We start from the raw sequence: 5,808 nt of genomic DNA, 5'->3' as shown, positions 1-5,808 counted from the left end.
AACTCATCAAGTTGTAAGCGCAATGCTCGTCGTCGAACGAGAAGCTGACGGACATAAATTCCCTCTTAAAAAGCCGGTATACTATGTATCCACTGTCCTCACTCCATGCAAATCACGGTACCCACATTATCAAAAGATAGCCTATGCGGTATTCATGGCATCCCGGAAGCTGCGATAGTACTTTCAAGAGTGTTCGATTACAGTAGCCTCGGAAGTGCCACTTAATGATATTATAAACAACCGCGATGCTACGGGCCGGATTGCTAAATGGGCCATTTACCTCCTCCCGTTCGACATAACATACAAACCTCGACGAGCCATTAAATCGCAAGTATTGGCCGACTTTGTCGCCGAATGGACGGAGGCCGAACTCCCTAAAGAGTACGGCGCATACTCCAATTGGATCATGCACTTCGACGGTTCTAAAATGCTGCCTGGTCTAGGGGCTGGCGTCATCCTGACATCCCCAACCGGAGATACCGTTCAGTATGTACTGCAAATATTGTATATAGACTCCAACAACGCAGCCGAATACGAAGCTCTGTTGCATGGTCTTCGGATGGCAGTCTCCATGGGCATTCAACGCCTGGAGGTGCGTGGGGATTCAAACCTTGCAATATCCCAAATAAATGGAGACTTTGACGCCAAGGATCCGAAAATGGCGGCCTACCGAAACGCCGTCCTAAAAATGTCAGCTCGGTTTGAGGGGCTCGAATTTCACCATGTGGCTCGGGAAAACAATCAAGCGGCGGATATCCTCGCCCGCATCGGCGCAAAACGCGATGCGGTCCCCCCCAACATATTTCTGGAAAGGCTGTTCAAGCCATCCGTAGTATGGGAAGGGGACACCGGTAACAATAGTCTGGACCCGGCCAAAATGCCCGATACCGAACACTCTGACACAATCGGAGGCTCCGCCACCGAAATAACACCTTCATCCCACGTAATAATGGCCATCATAGCCCCGTGGACAGAACCATTCCTGGCCTACCTAACTAGGCAGGAACTTCTGGAGGACCAAAATGAGGCACGTTGCATAGTGCGGCGATCTAAGGCCTACAGGGTCCACGAGGGAGAATTGTATAAAAAAAGCACTACCGGAGTCCTTCAAAGGTGCATCTCCGAAGAGGAAGGGCGGAACCTTTTGGCAGAAATCCACGCTGGACTCGGCGGTCACCATGCTGCAGCCCGGGCTCTTGTAAGCAAGGCCTTCCGTACAGGATTCTATTAGCCAACGGCCCAGGCAGATGCACATGACTTGGTCCAACATTGTGTCGGTTGCCAGCTCTTTGCAAATCAAAGCCACATGCCACCCACCGCCCTCCAAACAATCCCCATTACATAGCCCTTCACAGTCTGGGGGCTTGACATGGTTGGACCCCTTAAAGGGGGAACCCACAAGAAAAAATACTTACTGGTCATGGTGGATAAATTCACCAAATGGATAGAGGCCAAACCTGTTAAAACAGCTGAATCTGGACCAATGGTAGACTTCATATCTGGGGTCGTACACCGTTATGGCGTCCCCCATAGCATCATCACTGACAACGGCACAAACTTCACAGCCGATGAGGTAAAACTCTGGTGCAGCAAAATGGGCATCAAGCTCGATTATGCTTCAGTCTATCACCCACAAACCAAAGGCCAAGTCGAGCGAGCAAACGGTCTTATAATGAGCGGCATTAAACCCAGATTAGTGTGTTCCTTAACAGAGTCTAACACGCACTGGGTAGAGGAGCTCGACTCCGTACTCTGGGGGCTGCGGACCACGCCGAATCGTAGTACCAGATATACACCCTTCTTTATGGTGTACGGCGCAGAGGTAGTCTTGCCCTGTGACATAATTCATGAATCACCTCGAGTGCGCATGTACGAAGAAAGAGAAGCCGAGCTCGATCGACAGGACAGTCTGGACACCCTGGAGGAGGAGCGCGACATAGCCAAAGCCCGTTTCGCATTTTATTAGCAACAGGCTCGCAGATACCAAAGCAGAGAAGTACGGGCCAAAACTTATAACGTTGGCGAACTAGTTCTACGCCTGTCGGATAAGAAAAAGAACAAGCTCGAGCCCAAATGGGAGGGTCCCTTCATTATTGACCAAGTTCTAACCGGTGGAGCGTACCGACTGCGAGATGCATCGACTAGTCGACTCGAGCTGAACCCATGGAACGCGGCCAGGCTCCGAAGATTCTACGCCTAGCGCCGGACTCTATGTTCGTCCCCTCCCTTTGTCCATTTTTTGCATATACATTATCTGTCTTGTTTTTCTTTCTTCCTTTCTTTTATTCTTTCTCTAGGCCTTCAAGGGCCAACTTGTGCCTCGCTTGCACATTATAGATGCGCTAGCCGCACTCATCATACCTGGGGGCTTCTTTCACATAAGCTTAATTATTTATCTGGGCCTCAGGCCCCGCACATGTGTCATGCTTCCGCATGTACCTTTTTCGCCATTATATGCATCGATATGACTTAAGTTTTGGCCAAGCTGGGTTGCCTGGCTCTTGTATTTATGCCCTACGTTCCCGTTAATTCATCTAGGGCATAAGGGGAGCACCTCTGCGATTGTTACTGCTGGGTCAGCCGGATGTGTACCTCAGACTGGGTGAAGCCGAAAGCTAGGGTTCTTAAGGGAATATTCGATCGGTGAACAAAAGATGATTTTTATTTATTGTACATATCTGCCCCCAGATGTTTTTCCTGCGTTTCCTATCGCAGTCCGGACATGCACTTTAGGGCATGCTTACCCAGGGAAAAGAACCCTTAATGGAACTATTCTCCCTGGAAGATGTTTCTTACTACCCATGTAATATAACATAACTAGTTGGGCACTTGTCTGTTCAAGCACTAATGACCCCTACGCCTGGTCTCCACGCATACCCCGGTTCTTATATAACTGAGCGGGTATTCGGATACACTCCGAACTATCGGGTCCCGAGGTTGAAGCGAAAAGGTCCGCCAAGACAAATGATCTACAATCCGGCTAGAAGGCATTATACATGTCATTTTAATTACGTAGTCATGCAGACTAACTAAATTCCTCTTCCATACCATCCAACAGGCGGTCTAGCTTACAATCCTGTTGGGAATACTTTGCGGCTAATTCTACTTGCCCATAAACTAAGCTAACGGGGATCTCTTTTCCGTCGGGACCCACAGGTCCGACCTCAGCCATGTGATTTGGGTCTGCCTTGGTATACCGCATCTTCACCATTGCCCAGGCTTCTCTGGCACCCTGCCGGCAGGCTGATATCTTCCATAACTGGAAGCGCCGCCGTGCTCCCTTGAGCTTCTCCGTAAGCTCTGCAATGCCCTCTGGCAGGGAGACGGATGGCCACAAGGCCTGGGCAACACCTTGCATCACCTGCCGAACTTGTTCGTGCAGATGTGAGAGCTCGGATAGAAGATCACCCGCAGACCCGGGCATTTCCTCCGCGGGACGACCCGTCAGCATACCTATAGACATAACGCTGTTAGTCGGCTTCTTCACCGAACTCCTTTAAAAGGATTCGTTCAAGCACTTACTGAATATGTCGCGCCGAAGCCGCTTATTCTCCTTCTCGGAGTCTGCAAGCTGGGCTCGAACGTCTTTTAGTTCCACGCTCAGCTTGATATTGGCGTCTTGGAGATTGTTTTTGTCCCGCCTAACCTCAGTCAGCACGCGTTTGCCAGCCTCTAGCTGTCGCATAACATGCTGGTCCTCTGGATTCATCTGCAACATCTATTGTTAGATCTGCAGCCACGCCGCACACTATATGGTAACCATCATTCTTTAAAGTAAATGTTACCAGCGGGTGACTTTTTCGCTTCCTGTAATGCGGCAACAGCGGCCCGCAGTTGGGTCTTGCATTCCTCTAGCTCCTGTGACAGCCTAGTATTCTTCTCTGTAAGAACCTGCACAATAAAGATGATCCTTAAATCAGTTCTGCTAACTGTTTCAAGTCTCAGGGGCTACTGATACATATAAATCGTCAGATTTACTTACCCGTACATCCTTTACATACTGATCCGTGGCTCTGGCTAGACCATCTTGAGCAACTCGGAGGTACGCCTCTCCAGAATTGAAGGCATCAAATGCCTCTGGTGAGAAACAAGCGTCACGGAGTACGGCCCGGCGGCGCCTATGATTCATGGCGCTTTCCACTTCTGAGTTTGTAGCGGATAATCTATCTGCATCCTTTGTAGGGGGTTATCCGGCGCCTGCCCCATATCGGCTTCCGCCTCTATGTCTGGTCCTGGCGCCCGACTGGTGGAAGCGTGATTAGTAACATCGCCGGACATATTCTGGCGAGCATTTTTTCTATTAAAGAAACACGAGCGTCATTATATTTTGAGAAAGACGACAACCACGGAGCGGGGTTTTTGTCATACCTTTGCGCCGACGTCTCCGTCCTGACCGCCTTCCTTTTTGGCCTACCCGACCTCGGTGCCTCTTGTTGGCGAGTTGCTGCGGGTTCGGCAGGGCGTCCCGAATGCCTTCCCTATAAAAATTCCATGTGTATATGGTGGGTGAAGTGTCTAAAAGGGGATCCTAGTTTTTGGAGTTGGGATTTTTGGTTTTTCTTACGTGCGATGCAGGGAACAATCCGGGATAGTCGGCCGTAATGGCCACCATGGCATCATCGCAGCTTAACTGATAGAACTGCCGGTCTATCAGCTCCATGAATATAACCGGATCTTCTTCAAGTCCGGAGTCGAGGGCCCGGTCAGGGTCCTCTGGTTGTGGAGAAGGGCTGCTGACCTCCTTTATGGCTTTTCGCAGTTCCTGCCGCAAAGTGGCAAGGTGAATACTTACGACAAAGAATGCGGGGAAAATGGGAGTAGGGAGATATAACTTACCCAGCTTGGAGGATTGTACATGGAGAATCCATCCCATGGCTTGATGCGGGTGAACTCCTCTTCCTCACCCTTGAACAATTCGGACAGAATTTTCGCTAAAGCGGCAGCATTGTCAGGACCCTTATGCCCGCAGCGGGTGGCATCATCCGCCCCGTTAAAACACCACAAGGGGTACCCACGATATTTAAGTGGTTGCACTCCCCGCATTATGCAAATCGACATAACTTTGATTACTGTCAATCCTAATCGAGCCAGTGCTTTAATCCGGTTCATCAGATAGAGGACTTCTCCATTGTCTTCCACCTGAGGGCTCCGTGGGCGCCAACTTCGGCATTTCTTCAGAGGAGCATTGTTGAACTCAGGAAGACCCCGCCGAATAGGGTCTGGAAGGGGAACGTCCTCCATATAAAACCATTCTGAAGGCCAGTCTTTGGACGACTTCTTCGGGGTATCGGACAGGTATCCGGTATCGGCGATGCGCCATATTTCGGCTCCGCCCACTTGATAAAGTGACCCCCTCTGTGTGCGAGGGAGGAGGCAAAATAGCCTTTTCCACAGCTCGAAGTGAGCCTCGCAGCCCGGGAACAACTCGCAGAGAGAAACATAGCCGGCGATATGTAGGATGGAGGTAGGGGTGAAATTATGTAATTGGAGGCCGTAGAACTCCAGGAGCCCGCGGAAGAACGGATGAATTGGAAATCCGAGTCCCCTTAATAAATAGGGAACAAGGCAGACCCGTTCCCCCATAGAGGGACAGGGAAAGCTCTCCGCTTGCTCCCCGCCATTGTAGGTGGCAAGCCCGGCTCGAACGGGCACCATATACGCCGGAGGGAGAAATCCCATAGTCCGCGGTTTAACTAATTGACTGTGCGGGACTGAACACCTCTCCCAATCACCGGGCTTAGGGCTACGGGGGCAGGAGGAGGAGCTGCGGAGGTCGGTCATGCTGGAATGGATCTTTCCGAAACGCGC

The sequence above is a fragment of the Triticum dicoccoides genome, chromosome 3A, assembly GCF_002162155.2.
Source record: "Triticum dicoccoides isolate Atlit2015 ecotype Zavitan chromosome 3A, WEW_v2.0, whole genome shotgun sequence".
NCBI classification, from domain to species: Eukaryota; Viridiplantae; Streptophyta; class Magnoliopsida; order Poales; family Poaceae; genus Triticum; species Triticum dicoccoides.
The sequence above is the reverse complement of the archived record's forward strand: the minus strand, read 5'-3'. Positions refer to the sequence as shown.